The following is a 16,948-nucleotide window of genomic DNA, read 5'->3' as shown; positions in this document are numbered from 1 at the left end:
AACTGAAATAAAAAGTTATTTTCACATCTCAGTTTGGGATTATATTTGGGGGGTGATTCCGAGTTTGGCTGGCGGCGGGCGCCGCCAGCCAAACGGGAACCGCCAGAAGACCGCGGCGGTCATTCTGAGTTTCCCGCTGGGCTGGCGGGCGACCGCCAGAAGGCCGCCCGCCAGCCCAGTGGGAAACCCCCTTCCATGAGGATGCCGGCTCCGAATGGAGCCGGCGGAGTGGAAGGGGTGCGACGGGTGCAGTTGCACCCATTGCGATTTTCAGTGTCTGCTTGGCAGACACTGAAAATCTTGGTGGGGCCCTGTTAGGGGGCCCCTGCAGTGCCCATGCCATTGGCATGGGCACTGCAGGGGCCCCCAGGGGCCCCACGACACCCGTTACCGCCAGCCAGGTTCTGGCGGTCAAAACCGCCAGAACCAGGCTGGCGGTAAGGGGGTCGGAATCCCCATGGCGGCGCTGCCTGCAGCGCCGCCATGGAGGATTCCCTAGGGCAGAGGAAACCGGCGGGACACCGCCGGTTTCCCGTTTCTGACCGCGGCTGTACCGTCGCGGTCAGAATGCCCATGGATGCACTGCCAGCCTGTTGGCGGTGCATCCGCGGTCCCCGGCCCTGGCGGTAGTCAACCGCCAGGGTCAGAATGACCGCCTTGATCTTTTTGTCAAACGCTCTATCAGTCAATGAGTCACTTCGGTGAGCTAATAAAACATCATCCGATCAGTGCAAGCACCAGCCTTACATTGTCTCAAATTGTAATGATCAAAACTGCATTGGAATTCATACTTCATTAAATATGCTACTTAATTACCCCATCATCGGAAGTCTACATTTGAAACATGGACTACCAGGACAACATTTGGCATTGAATTAAACCTAGTGTTTCTGCTTATTTCTTTTTAGCACGAAATGGAGAGGGTTTTGCAGATTCCACCCTGTTACACTCGGGGTCAGAAATGGCAAGCAGGTAAGTTAAAAAAAAATCCTTCTTATTTTTTATGTGTGTTTTCAATTTGAACGAGCTTAGGTTTAGAAGCAGCTAAAGTGTATTTTGCCTGAGGCTGTGATTTGCAGAGACAAGGGGCGGCTATGGGGCGGTGGAGGGGTCTGAAATCTGGCTTTCATTAAAGTGCAGCTGTTTCCCATCTGCATCTCATGGGTCAGCTGGCCATGCCACGACCCACTCAGGTTTAAAGACTACTGCATTTCAGCACAATCAAGGCATGGCTAACCTGCTTCTTAAAGCACATTTACCCAGCAGCACACTCAGGGGCGGACGGGGAACCCAAAGCAGCCCTGGCAAAGTTTGTCAGACTAGCCCCCATAGAGTGCACAACAAATGAGCCTGACAACTGTAATGGGGCTTTGGGGGTTCTCCCCCAAGAGCATTTGGGAAAAATTGCAAAAACGGTGCATTCTACAACACAGTTTTTATCATATATTCAGTGATTCCATCAAAATCAGCCAGTAATGGTGCCTCTTATCTCTCCATAGCCTCTCTCTTATATGTAGTTCATTAATTTTATAGCACCTCTTTTACCAGAGACAATGACTCATACATGCGGAAATCATTGTATAGAAAAAGTTACATGAGACAAAAGGGACTTCAAGATGTAGGATTCACGTAATGCATACCGGTAGGCATTTTTAGGGTCGAGTGCACAAACGATCTAGCCTACTGTAATCTCTCTGTGGGCTTTTAACCACGCCCATCAGTTTCATTGGTTTGTGGTCCTGCCTTTTAAAAATTGCTTAATTTCATTTGTGAAAGCCATGAATGTGTCATGCCTTTTTTGGTGTTTATCTCTCCTCAAGCGCACCGGACAACTACTGAAAACATACGAGGCTCCATGTTTTCTGTATTGTTTCTGGACTACGTCTTCTGATTTTGTATGCAGCGCAATGTCGCTGGGCAGTAGTCGAGTGATTTGCATGACACCTACCATGTTACATGGATACCTGCATAACTGCCGATATGTTTGACTGAGAGCGAACTTCTGTTTCCTTTTGTGTGCTCCTTCACACTCATGGTGTGGCGCTTTAAATCGGCTTGCTTATGAAAACAATATTACTTTTAATTTTCAATTTATGTAGCAATAAAAGTCCGGTGAGGATTATACAATGCTTATAGCTCTAAATCGAGCAAATGCAAGACCCACTGCATTGCAGATACTTGTTTAAGAGTAGGCATTGGTCTATGGGACCACTGCTTACTCTTGAAAAACTTTTCCGCATGACTTTACAAAGGAGAAGGGATCCCTTGGGGACCCCTTCTCTTTTGCAAATTAGTTACCACCAATTTGAAATTGATGGTAACTGTGATTGTTTTGCGACTGCATTCACGGTCACAAAAGAATCATACATACCACTTTGAGTTGCTATTAGGAAAGGACGCCCTTGGCATGCCCATGCCTAATAGCGAGTCAAAAACCCATTTTGCGATTCAGTAAATAGATTACTGAATCGCAAATTTGAGTTTGTACATTAGTAAATGCTTTTTCTTGGTTGCAAACGGCCCGATTCTGCAAATATGGGCGTTTGCGACCAAGAAAAAGCTACGTACCTCTAGTCCTTAATCTCATATTGATTAGTTTACAATAACCTGAAAAACAGTTTCTAAGCAAATGTCACGTTGTCTACATGTGTAACATAACAATTGATGACATAACTATCAATCTCAAATAATGCCAGTGAGATGCATTGATTCTCTCCCAACCTTAACTCATGTTGCTGCCTGCCTAACAGAATTAAAGAAAGACCTAAAGGATTACCCACTGACTAGCACAGAGAGTGGTAGTCAGCGAGTAATCCTAAAGTTGTAAAAAGTATAAAACTGACAATCTATTTAGTATCGTTTTTCAAATCTTGGCGCTGTGTGTAAATCTTGGTTCCGAGGGCTGTAAGTCCTGATGACATACAAGCCTTATAGATCAAACCCCTAGTAGTGGCCGTCAATTGTATAATGTAATGTGATGTTTCAACCGAACTGTGGGTTTGTCAAAAACCTATGTAAAAAAAAGATAAAACGAATAACTAAAATAATTTACTCTTTTTCAAACCAAAGCTATTTGCGGTGGTAGTGATAGATCAACGATTTTTTGCTTCAGTTAACGAAAAAAAACGTATTTTGTTGAGTTCTACATAACGTACACTTTGCAATTTTTCCAGCTGCCATGCGTTACATTATTTGCAGCAGATATGTAATTCCGCGTAGGCGAACATGTGCAGTGGTAGCACGTGTCTAAAAAGGAGATGCTGTAAAATGGTATTTTCATGAAAACCATATACTTCAGATTTCTTTCGTTTCACACTCAACAAAGCGCATACCTCTCCCCCTAGCCTTCTAGGCAACTTTAAAATGAAATCATTTTGTCTCTTCCTCCATTTCGAAAAAGAGTTTGACTCCTATGGAGTCACAGGAAATATAATACAGTGGCTTCTCAATAAAAGACGAGATTAGTTCACACTAACCTCAAAGAGTCCCAAAGTTGTGTCCTAATTGACCAAGTGATGACCCTGCTGGGTCGCAGTGGACCTAACCAGTCCTTGCTGGTAATTGGCTCTTTAGCAGTTGCTGCGGGTTGTGTGAAGTACTGCAGCCACACTGTCCTCCCATCCCAGTGGCTTCCTGTGCCCCACCGGATCCAATCAATGAGCCGGCACTCAGTGAGCTCCGCTCTAATTGAGCCCACAGGACTCGACAGAATATCAAAGGCCGGCTTGGAAGCAGAGCGATCCTTTAGGAAGCCATCCCTAAAGATGGCATTCCTTTCAAAGAGGTTTTGCTTACCAAAAGGACCTCAAAAGCCTCCAAATTGGTCAGGATATCAGGGTACCCAGAAATAATTTTGAATCACAGGTGCAAGTTAAATATAGGCATTTAGCCATAGAACACACTTGTATCTAGTCTGACAAATTATTTTAAAGAACCGAAATAAACTCTGCAATAATGCATTAACCACAGCAATAGAGCCCAAGGGAGATTTCCAGAATGGCTTTGCAGTGACAAACAGGGTGTGTAGTAAAGTAAATAGATACAAAAACAGACAAAAATACCTATATGGTTGTTGGGAAGGAAACTGCGTTATAGCTTTAACAAACAGCCTGCCACCCTTAAGAACCTTCAGTACCAAGCCTTCAGGGTAAGTAAACATGAAATCGAAATTCATGACTTGTGAAGATAGACTTTTGAGTGAGGGATTGCTGCACTGATGCCAGAGGATGGAACACTTAAACATTACATATGAAATAGGAACAGTGTCACACCTCGTCAAGGAACAATGAAAAGCTGGATACATTACCACCCCACTTCAGCTCCAGTGGTATAATTGCGCGTTTCATTGTCTTATGTCAAAGCAAAAGGATGTATCTTTCTTCAATTTGGAATGTGTACGATTTATCGAGACAGCTCCTGCTCCTTTTTTATGTCTTTTTCAAAATCGCATATTTTATACCTCTGCTGACCAGAACAAAATCGTACTCACTAATGTTTATAAAATAGCACAATATTGCTAGACCTGGAACATGAATGCAGACGTTGCAACTTCTTACAGATAGCCGCTTGATAGAATCTGTCTTCAGAATGCCGCTGTCTGAAATGTTCATATTCTACATTGGGTAACATTAGAAGACAAAATCGAAAAAGATGACAAAAGAGTTGTAAGGAAAAGGAATGAGACACACAGACGCGCAGACAAACCGATAAACAGACCAGGGAAAGAACTAGATAGTTAGATAGATAGATAGACAGACAGACAGACAGACAGACAGACAGACAGACAGAAGGCTAGGCACACAGAAGGCAAATGAGCAGAAGAAGAAATCAGTCGTTAGCAGACAGTCAAAGACATAAACAAATCAATAGACAGGGAGACAGACACAGATGTATAGACAGGCTACTTGATACTCAGACGGTCTAAATTATTAGGGAAAACGGTTGTGTAAATGTCCTACAAATAGACAAGAGGCAAGAAAGGAAAGAGAGTAGAATTATCAAAACAAGGCATACATCGGCATAGATTTCCAGAAGACAGGCAAAAAAATTATTCGTATTTATATGTTGCTTGCAAAAATAAAGATGACAGGAAGTGAAATCATAGTTTTTGGTAGCTTTGCCAATATAGGTTAGGAAACTGCTAAGATAAGGTGCACTTTCACATCGCATTCAAACCCAATCATACTAAGTCATCCTTGATTCCTACGAGGGGCGGCCCAGAACTACTGAGTGTGGTGGGGTGGGCAAATGAGTGGAGGTGGGTGCACGCACGCATGTGCTACATTTAAGGAGGAGTAAATAAAATAAATTACTTTGCTTGCACGGTGACCGACGCGTGTTCCTCACTCTGGTTTCTTTCTTTCTGCTCCAACTCCCTTAATCAATCCTGGCACTGCTCTCATGCTGCTAACCGACACAAGAGAAGTCCCAGGATTAAAAGAAGTAGCCTTTCTCAGTGCTCCCAAGGGCACTGGAGGCCTGTGCTTGTTCTCAACCCAGCTTCTAAGACAGCTGAATTAAGAGGTTTAAAGTGTGCATGTTCGGCTGGCCAGCCAGCCAAGGAGACATGCGCACATTAAACAAGAGAACAGGCAGCCAACCACTCCTCCTTGCTTCTGGTACTGGCACTCCGCTGGCCATTCTGACACTCAGTTAGGGACAGGGATGGGTGGTGAAAAATAAAATGGTAATAAAGTAACTTTTTTTTTCATCTCTGGACAGTGACTGGGGGCTTTTTTGCAGTGACGCAATGCTTCTCTGTTATAATGGAGGAACTGTCCTTGATTCCTATTCCTGTTATCACTTGAGAAAGAATGACATGAGAGGTGCTTGCGAGTTTTGTTGACTATGTTTGTAAATGCACAAAATGGTTTTCGATGGTGTGACTAAGAAATTGGAGTTACAGTATACAGCACTTTGATTCTGGCAGTGTGGGTCTATGGTCACAGGCATGATCACACATAAAGATTGATATGCTAGTGCATGATGCTGGATGTGTACGTTTACAATGGTCTTTGTGCACGATGGTACGAGTATGCATGTATGTATGGATGATGTATTTCTATAGACCAAACTTAGCTAAAATGCAGCAGAGTTCTTTGTGTAGTCAAAACAAGCATAAAGTCAATAAGTCATAGGAGAGATACCTTGTTTATTGTTAGACCTGACAGCCTTAGGGTGGTCACCCCTAACTTTTTGCCTGCCTCCCTCCACTTTTTGGACACTGTTTTTGCTGGCTTTTATACTCTGCGCACTTTACCACTGCTAACCAGTGCTAAAGTGCATATGCTCTCTCCCTTAAAACATGGTAACCTTGAATCATACCTGATTGGACTATTAATTTACTTATAAGTCCCTAGTAATGTGCACTCTATGTGCATAGGGCCGGTAGATTAAATGCTACTAGTGGGCCTGCAACACTGGTTGTGCCACCCACTTAAGTAGCCCCTTTTCCTTGTCTCAGGCCTGCCATTGCAAGGCCTGTGTGTGCAGTTTCACTGTCACCTCGACTTGGCATTTAAAAGTACTTGCCAAGCCTAAACCTCCCCTTTCTCCACATATAAGTCACCTCTAATGTGTGCCCTAGGTAACCCCTAGAGCAGGGTGCTGTGTGGGTGAAAGGCAGGACATGTACCTGTGTAGTTTACATGTCCTGGTAGTGTAAAACTCCTAAATTCATTTTTGCACTACTGTGAGGCCTGCTCCCTTCATAGGCTAACATTGGGGCTGCCCTCATACAGTATTGAAGTGGTAGCTGCTGATCTGAAAGGAGTAGGAAGGTCATATTTAGTATGACCAGAATGGTAATATAAAATCCTGCTGACTGGTGAAGTTGGATTTAATATTACTATTCTAGAAATGCCACTTTTAGAAAGTGAGCATTTCTTTGCACTTAAATCTTTCTGTGCCTTACAATCCACGTCTGGCTGGGCTTAGTTGACAGCTCCTTGTGCATTCACTCAGACACACCCCAAACACAGGGTACTCAGCCTCACTTGCATACATCTGCATTTTGAATGGGTCTTCCTGGGCTGGGAGGGTGGAGGGCCTGCTCTCACACAAAGGACTGCCACACCCCCTACTGGGACCCTGGCAGACAGGATTGAACTGAAAGGGGACCTGGTGCACTTCTTAGCCACTCTTTGAAGTCTCCCCCACTTCAAAGGCACATTTGGGTATAAAACAGGGCCTCTGCCCTACCTCATCAGACACTTGCTGGAGAAGAAACCTGAACCAGAAACTACATCCCGCCAAGATGAACTGCCTGGCTGCTCAAAGGACTCACCTGTCTGCTTTCTACAAAGGACTGCTGTCTTGCTGTTGGCCTGCTGCCTTGCTGAACTCTTGTCTGGCTGTGAAAGTGCTCTCCAAGGGCTTGGATAGAGCTTGCCTCCTGTTCCCTGAAGTCTCAGGACCAAAAAGACTTCTCTTTTTCACTTGGACGCTCCGTGCGCCGAAATTTTCGATGCACAGCTTGTTCCGCGGCGAGAAAAATGCTGCACACCGACGCTGATCGACGCGACGCCTTCGGGACGACCGGAACTTCGACGCACGGCTTCGCAAGGACAACACCGCCCGACCTCCAGAGGAGAAATCGACGCGACGCCTGCCGTGAGATCGAAATTTCGACGCGCAGCCCCGCAGAACGACGCGCAGCCGGAAAACAAGCAGGAAAATCCCCGCACAGACCCGGGACATCTGGTAATCCCCGCGATCCACAGAAAGAGACTGTCGCGTGCCGGAAAACGACGCACGACTTCCCCGCGTGAAAAAGAACGACGCAAGTCTGTGTGTGCTGGGGAGAAATCGACGCACACACCCTTTTTCCACGTATCTCTTCTTCTGTGGCCCTCTGAGGAGATTTTCCACTCCAAACCAGGTACTTTGTGCTTGAAAGAGACTTTGTTTGCTTTTTAAAGACTTAAGACACTTTATATCACTTTTCAGTGATATCTCTACAAATTCACATTGCAACTTTATTCGTTTTGACCTACAATTATCCTGATAAATATTATATATTTTTCTAAACACTGTGTGGTGTATTTTTGTGGTGCTATATGGTGGTATTGTATGATTTATTGCACAAATACTTTACACATTGCCTTCTAAGTTAAGCCTGACTGCTCGTGCCAAGCTACCAGAGGGTGGGCACAGGATAATCTTGTATTGTGTGTGACTTACCCTGACTAGAGTGAGGGCTTTTGCTTGGACAGGGGGGGCAACCTGACTGCCAACCAAAAACCCCATTTCTAACATTTATCAACTGATAATGCATTGTGATGTAGAGTTCTGTTAAATGGGACTCCTTCAATTATTTCCTAAATTGGAGCAGAGCTTGGACGGTGTTGATGGATAAGATGATGTTGTTCCTGATTCTGTTTTCATAAATGGGAAAAGTTTGCTGCATTGTTTTTTTCTTTTTCATACTTCTCATTCTTCGGTCTGATGGTATCCTCACTGTGAGAGACCAGAGAACCAATCAATCAATCAATCAAAGAATTTGTAAAGCGCGCTGCTCACCCGCTAGGGTCTCAAGGCGCTGGGAGGGGGGTGCTGCTACTGCTCGAAGAGCCAGGTCTTGAGTTGCTTCCTAAAGGAGAGATGGTCCTGGGTGGGTGGGGGGGGTAGTTCCATGTCGTGGCCGCTAGGTAGGAGAAGGATCTTCCCCCAGTGGTGGTTCTGCAAATCCGTGGGACAGTGGCGAGGGCGAGGCTAGCGGATCGGAGCTGGCGGGTGGGTGTGTAGATCGTGAGGCGGTTGTTGAGGTATTTGGGGCCCATGTCGTGGAGGGCTTTGTGTGTGTGGTTGAGGAGCCTGAACATGATCCTCTTGCTGACGGGGAGCCAGTGCAGGTCTCTTAGGTGGGCGGAGATGTGGCTGTGGCGGGGGATGTCCAGGATGAGTCGTGCCGAGGCGTTCTGTATGTGCTTGAGTCTTTTCTGTAGTTCGGCTGTGGTTCCTGCGTAGAGGGTGTTCCCGTAGTCCAGTTGGCTGGTGACGAGGGCCTGGGTGACCGTTTTTCTGGTTTCGGTGGGGATCCACCGGAAGATTTTTCGGAGCATGCGCAGGGTGTTGAAGCAGAATGATGAGACGGCGTTGACTTGCTTGGTCATCGTGAGGGAGGAGTCCAGGATGAAGCCCAGGTTGCGTGCGTGGTCCGTGGGCTTGGGGGCGGTGCCCAGAGCAGGGGGCCACCAGGAGTCGTCCCCGGCGGAGGGGGATGGTCCGAAGATGAGGACTTCCGTCTTGTCCGAGTTCAGCTTCAGACGGCTGAGCTTCATCCATTCCGCAACGTCTTTCATTCCTTCCTGGAGGCTGGCTCTGGCGGTGGCGGGGTCGTTGGTGAGGGAGAGGATCAGCTGGGTGTCGTCAGCGTAGGAGATGATGTTGAGGTTGTATTGGCATGCGATGGCTGCGAGGGGGCTCATGTAGACGTTGAAGAGGGTGAGGCTGAGCGAGGAGCCTTGAGGAACGCCGCAGATGATCTTGGTGGCTGCTGAGTCGAAGGGAGGAAGGCAGACTCGCTGGGATCTGTCAGCAAGGAAGGAGGTGATCCATTCCAGGGCTTTTCCTTGGATACCGGCGTGGTGGAGGCGTGTAGTTAGGGTGCGGTGGCAGACAGTGTCGAAGGCGGCCGAGGGGTCGAGGAGGATGAGGGCAGCCGTTTCCCCGTTGTCGAGCATGGACCTGATGTCGTCGGTAGCTGCGATGAGGGCGGTCTCGGTGCTGTGGTTTGCTCGGAAACCTGACTGAGATGGGTCGAGGGAGTCGTTTGTCTCGAGGAAGGCGGTTAGTTGTTTGTTGATGATCTTCTCGATGACTTTGGCGGGGAACGGGAGGAGCGCGATGGGGCGGAAGTTCTTGAGGTCCGCGGATCAGGAGGGCGCTGATCTCCGCATGTTTCCAGCTTTCTGGGAAGGTGGCGGATGCGAAGAGGAGTTAATGATGTTCCAGAGTTGGGGTGCGATGATGGAGTCGGCTTTGTTGTAGATGTGGTGTGGACATGGGTCGGCTGGGGAGCCAGAGTGGATGGTGTTTATCACATGGGTGGTGTCTTCAGTGCTGACGGGGGTCCAGGTGCGGAGGGTGGTGGTAGGGGGTGTTGGTTCGGTGGAGCAGAGCAGCGCTGCCCTGGGGATTCTGACCCCTGTACCGCCAGCCTGTTTCTGGCGGTTTTCACCGCCAGGAAGAGGCTGGCGGTAAGGGGTGTCCTGGGGCCCCTGGGGGCCCCTGCACTGCCCATGCCAGCGGCCAGTGGCATGGCAGTGCAGGGGCCCCCTAACAGGGCCCGGCCAGCTTTTCACTGTCTGCCAAGCAGACAGTGAAAAGCGCGACGGGTGCAACTGCACCCGTTGCACCGCCACAACACCGCCGCAACACCGCCGGCTCCATTCGGAGCCGGCTCCTGTGTTGGGGCCTCATTCCCGCTGGGCGGGCGGGCGCTAACTTGATTAGCGCCCGCCGGCCCAGCGGGAATGTTGGAATGGGGACCGTGGAAATTTGGCCGCATGGCAGCCAAATGGCGGTTTGGTTTGGTTGGAATCACCCCCATAATGTCTACTGCAGAAGAGACAGTGGTGGAGCTCAACCTCACACCTTATCTGCGTCTTAGGATGTCAGAGTTAAGGACTCTCTGCAGAATAAAAAAAATAAAAACTGGATCAAACCCTACCAAAGAACAGCTCCAGGAGCTCTTGGCAGAGTTTGCTAAAAACAACCCCTCTGATGATGCCCTCACAGAGGGAGAAGCTAGTGATGTGGAGGAGAATTCCCCCCCCTCAGTCCTAGTTAGGGAGAACAGGGTCCCTCAAACCCTGACTCCAAATGTGATAGTCAGAGATGCTGCTTCTCTCACAGGAGGGTCCAGCACCTCTGGAATCACTGAGGATAGCCTTGATGACCTAATGTTAGCCAGGATGGTCAAAAGATTGGCTTTAGAGAGACAGCTCCTAGCCATAGAAAGGGAAAGACAAGAGATGGGTTTTGGTCCCATCAATGGTGGCAGCAACCTAAATAGGGTCAGAGATTCTCCTGACATGTTGAAAATCCCAAAAGGGATTGTAACTAAATATGAAGATGGTGATGACATCACCAAATGGTTCACAGCGTTTGAGAGGGCTTGTGCAACCAGAAAAGTAAACAGATCTCACTGGGGTGCTCTCCTTTGGGAAATGTTCACTGGAAAGTGTAGGGATAGACTAATCACACTCTCTGGAAAAGATGCAGAATCATATGACCTCATGAAGGCTACCCTGATTGAGGGCTTTGGATTCTCCACTGAGGAGTTCAGGATTAGGTTCAGGGGGGCTCAAAAATCCTCGAGCCAGACCTGGGTTGATTTTGTTGACTACTCAGTGAAAACACTGGATGGTTGGGTTAACTAGAAATGAAGTGCATGACTATGTTGGGCTTTATAATTTGTTTATGAAAGAACACATTTTAAGTAACTGCTTCAGTGAAAAGTTGCATCAGTATCTGGTAGACCTAGGTCCAATTTCTCCCCAAGAATTGGGAAAGAAGGCAGAAAACTGGGTCAAGACTAGGGTAACCAAATCCTCCACTGGGGGTGACCAAAAGAAAGGGGTTACAAAGCCTCCCCAGGAGAAAGTGGGTGTCTCTAGAAATAAAGAAAAAGAGTCCTCTGTAGGTCCCCAAAAAACAAACCAGGTGGGTGGGCCACAAGACACAACCCAAAACAAAGGTGGGTACCAGGGTAAGAACTGGGATGCCACTAAGTCATGGTGCCAAAACTGTAGACAGACAGGGCACCACACCAAGGACACTTCTTGTCTCAAAAACCAACCCCCTGGCAAAATCCCAGGGGTGACCAGTGTAGCCATTGGGGATGACTCCTCAGATGAGGAGGTCTTCATAGCCTTCAACTGGAAAAAGGGTCTAACAGGTGAGTTGGAGATTCCAGAGGGAAGTAGACACTTCCACCACCTACTGGTGAATGGAATCCCAGCCACTGCCCTGAGAGACACTTGTGCCAGTCACACTATTGTGCATGACAGGCTGGTGTTCTCAAACCAGTACATCCCAGGTGAGACTGCCAGAGTAAGAGTTAGCCCAGACAGGGTCACTGATAGGCCTGTGGCTTTTGTGCCCATAGAAGTGGGTGGGACTTTTAGCTGGAGAAGGGTGGTAGTCAGTAGAGACCTCCCCCTTGATTGTCTCCTTGGAAATGACTACCCAGAGGTTAGTCAAAGCCCAAGAGAGGAACTAGTCCAGTGCCAGTCCTCTCCCAAGGATTCTGGAGGTGCTGCCTATGCAGTAACTGCAAGTAGGCCCCAGAAGAAAAAGAAAAGAAAACAGTGTAGGAAGGGTGGACAACATTTAGCCAAGGTTCCAGCAAGCCAAGAAGATTCTGCTCCAGTAGGGGAGAACTCCAAAAGTGGCACTGGTAACGTCCAACCTGACCCACAAGAAGTCCTGGCTAGTCAGGCAACTGTTAAGCCTGAGTGGGTGGCTCCTCAGCTAACAGAAGAAAGAGTGGAAGAAGGGTGTTTACTACAAAATGTGGTAACCCCCCACTCTAATACAGCAGACAGGCACCCTGAACCCAAAGAAGCCTGTAACTTAGCCCCTTCCCTTGTAGGTGAAGAGCTAAAAGAGTTCTGGGCACTGACAGCTGTCAGTGGCCTCTGCTGGGTGTTAGCCTTTATGGCTGCACTATCCTTGGCATGGTGGTCTGACCCCATGCCAAATAGCAAGTTAGGCCCCCTGACCCTGTTGGTCATGGTGTGGTTACTCCAGCTCTGGGTAACCTCTTTGGGTAAGCTAGGGGTGACCCTGGCTAAAATAAGATTAGCAGAGGTGGATACCTCTAACCCCAAAATAGAGAGAATGGGTGGAGACATTAAAGACACAAACAAGAGGCAATTCAGACTAGGTCCTATCACTGTGGAAGTGGGTCAGTTCCTAAGAGGGAATGACCTGAACAGGAGGATGCAAGGCAGAGTAGGCCCTGCAACAAACCAGCCTATTTCCTCTACTCTTCCTCACCTGACAGACTAGGAAGACTCTCCCAGCTTTGGCTGAGTCTCCTGGCCTGTGGGCTGGGGGGCTTGTGTAAAGAAATGGCTCCCTGTTGCAGTTACCCCCCACTTTTTGCCTGATACTGATGCTGACTTGACTGAGAAGTGTGCTGGGACCCTGCTAACCAGGCCCCAGCACTAGTGTTCTTTCACCTAAAATGTACCGTTGTCTCCACAATTGGCACAACCCTGGCACCCAGGTAAGTCCCTTGTAATTGGTACCCCTGGTACCAAGGGCCCTGATGCCAGGGAAGGTCTCTAAGGGCTGCAGCATGTCTTATGCCACCCTAGGGACCCCTCACTCAGAGCAGACACACTGCTTGCCATCTTGTGTGTACTGGTGGGGAGAAAATGACTAAGTCGACATGTCACTCCCCTCAGGGTGCCATGCCAACCTCACACTGCCTGTGGCATAGGTAAGTCACCCCTCTAGCAGGCCTTACAGCCCTAAGGCAGGGTGCACTATACCACAGGTGAGGGCATAGGTGCATGAGCACTATGCCCCTAGAGTGTCTGAGCAAAACCTTAGACATTGTAAGTGCAGGGTAGCCATAAGAGTATATGGTCTGGGAGTCTGTCAAAAACGAACTCCACAACTCCATAATGGCTACACTGAATACTGGAAAGTTTAGTATCAAACTTCTCAGAATAATAAACCCACACTGATGCCAGTGTTGGATTTATTAAAAAATGCACACAGAGGGCATCTTAGAGATGCCCCCTGTATTTTACCCAATTGTTCAGTACAGGACTGACTGGTCTGTGCCAGCCTGCTGCTGAGACGAGTTTCTGACCCCATGTGGTGAGGGCCTTTGTGCTATCTGAGGACAGAAACAAAAGCCTGCTCTGGGTGGAGGTGCTTAACACCTCCCCCCTGCAGGAACTGTAACACCTAGCAGTGAGCCTCAAAGGCTCAGGCTTCGTGTTACAATGCCCCAGGGCACTCCAGCTAGTGGAGATGCCCGCCCCCTGGACACAGCCCCCACTTTTGGCGGCAAGTCCAGGAGAGATAATGAGAAAAACAAGGAGGAGTCACTGGCCAGTCAGGACAGCCCCTAAGGTGTCCTGAGCTGAGGTGACTCTGACTTTTAGGAATCCTCCATCTTGCAGATGGAGGATTCCCCCAATAGGATTAGGGATGTGCCCCCCTCCCCTAAGGGAGGAGGCACAAAGAGGGTGTAGCCACCCTCAGGGCTAGTAGCCATTGGCTACTAACCCCCCAGACCTAAACACACCCCTAAATCGAGTATTTAGGGGCTCCCAGAACCCAGCAAGATAGATTCCTGCAACCTAAGAAGAAGTGGACTGCTGAACTGAAAAACCTGCAGAAAAGACGGAGACACCAATTGCTTTGGCCCCAGCTCTACCGGCCTGTCTCCCCACTTCTAAAGACACTGCTCCAGCGAATCGTTCCCAGGGTCCAGCAACCTCTGAAGCCTCAGAGGACTACCCTGCATCTAGAAGGACCAAGAACTCCCGAGGACAGCGGCTCTGTTCCCCAAAGACTGCAACTTTGCAACAAAGAAACAACTTTGAAACAACACACGTTTCCCGCCGGAAGCGTGAGACTTTGCACTCTGCACCTGACGCCCCCAGCTCGACTTGTGGAGAAAAAACACCACAGGGAGGACTCCCCGGCGACTACGAGACCGTGAGTAGCCAGAGTTGACCCCCCTGAGCCCCCACAGCGACACCTGCAGAGGGAATCCCGAGGCTCCCCCTGACCACGACTGTCTGCTTCAAAGACCCGACGCCTGGTAAAGACTCTGCAACCGCAGCCTCCAGGACCTGAAGGATCCGACCTCCAGTGCAGGAGCGACCCCCAGGTGGCCCTCTCCCTTGCCCAGGTGGTGGCTACCCCGAGGAGCGCCCCCCTTGCCTGCCTGCATCGCTGAAGAGACCCCTTAGTCTCCCATTGAAACCTATTGCGAACCAGACGCTTGTTTGCACACTGCACCCGGCCTCCCCCTTGCCACTGAGGGTGTACTTTTTGTGCGGACTTGTGTCCCCCCCGGTACCCTACAAAACCCCCCTGGTCTGCCCTCCAAAGACGGGGGTACTTACCTGCTGGCAGACTGGAACCGGGGCACCCCCTTCTCCATTGAAGCCTATGCGTTTTGGGCACCACTTTGACCTCTGCACCTGACCGGCCCTGAGCTGCTGGTGTGGTAACTTTGGGGTTACTCTGAACCCCCAACAGTGGGCTACCTTGGACCCAAACTTGAACCCCGTAGGTGGTTTACTTACCTGCAAAAACTAACAAACTCTTAATCCCCCCAGGAACTGTTGAAAATTGCACTGTCTAGTTTTAAAATAACTATATGTGATTTATGTGAAAACTGTATATGCTATTTTGCTAATTCAAAGTTCCTAAAGTACCTACCTGCAATACCTTTCATTTGTATTTATTACTTGTAAATCTTGAACCTGTGGTTCTTAAAATAAACTAAGAAAATATATTTTTCTATACAAAAACCTATTGGCCTGGAATTGTCTCTTAGTGTGTGTTCCTCATTTATTGCTCGTGTGTGTACAACAAATGCTTAACACTACCCTCTGATAAGCCTACTGCTCGACCACACTACCACAAAATAGAGCATTAGAATTATCTATTTTTGCCACTATCTTACCTCTAAGGGGAACCCTTGGACTCTGTGCATGCTATTTCTTACTTTGAAATAGTACATACAGAGCCAACTTCCTACATTTTGCGGTGGGCTTCTTCAGGAGAGCGCTGATCTCCGCATGTTTCCAGCTTTCTGGGAAGGCTGGCGGAATGCGAAGAGGAGTTAATGATGTTCCAGAGTTGGGGTGCGATGATGGAGTCGGCTTTGTTGTAGATGTGGTGTGGCCATGGGTCAGCTGGGGAGCCAGAGTGTATGGTGTTTATCACGTGGGTGGTGTCTTCAGTGCTGACGGGGGTCCAGATGCGGAGGGTGGTGGTACGGGGTGTTGGTTCGGTGGATGGGAGCGTGGTGAGGGCGCCGAACCTGTTGTGTATGTCGGCGATCTTGCGGTGGAAGAATGAGGCGAGTGAGTCGCAGAGGTCTTGCGAGGGCGTGATGTCGTTGTTGCTGGCTCTTGGGTTGGAGAGTTCTTTAACGATGCTGAAGAGTTCCTTGCTGTTGTGGGTGTTGTTATCCAGCCGTTCCTTGAATGCCGTCTTTTTGGTGGTTCGGATCAGCTGGTGGTGTTTGCGGGTGGCGTTCTTGAGGGCTGTCATGTTTTCTGCTGATTGGTTGTTGCGCCAGGCTTTCTCGAGGGTACGGCAGGATTTCTTGGAGATTTTGAGGTCGTTGGTGAACCACAAGGCTTTGTTGCTGCCTGGTCTGCTGGGGGCATTCTTCATTGGTGCAAGGGCATCGGCGCAGTTGGTGAGCCACTGTGTGAGGTTGCGGGCTGCTTCGTTGGAGTCCGTTGTGTTGCTGGGGGGGTTCTGGCTCAGGGAGATGATCGGTGGTGATCTTGCCCCAGCATCTTCGGGGGGCCTGATGCGGGTGGTGGTGGATCATGGTTTTCCTGAAGCTGAAGTGGACGCAGTTGTGGTCTGTCCAGTGTAGTCTGGTTGTGTGGCTGAAGGAGATGTGGTTGCTGGAGGAGAAAACTGGGTCAAGTGTGTGGCCGGCATAGTGGGTGGGGGTGTCCACCAGTTGCTTGAGTCCGAGGTTGGCGAGGTTGTCCAGCAGGGTGGTGGTGTTGTTGTCATTGTTGTTTTCCCGGTGGAAGTTGAGGTCCCCTAGGAGGATGTAGTCTGAGGAGGTGAGGCCAAGTGGGCTGATGAAGTCTGCGATGGCTACGCTGAATTTTGTGCGTGGTCCCAGGGGTCTGTAGATGAGGGTGCCTCTGAGGGTAGTCTTGTGGTCGGTGTGTATCTGGAAGTGAAGGTGCTCGGCGGCGGTGAGGGTGTCGTC

This window comes from Pleurodeles waltl, chromosome 4_1, assembly GCF_031143425.1.
Source record: "Pleurodeles waltl isolate 20211129_DDA chromosome 4_1, aPleWal1.hap1.20221129, whole genome shotgun sequence".
In the NCBI taxonomy this organism is placed as follows: domain Eukaryota; kingdom Metazoa; phylum Chordata; class Amphibia; order Caudata; family Salamandridae; genus Pleurodeles; species Pleurodeles waltl.
This window is presented reverse-complemented; position numbering follows the sequence as displayed.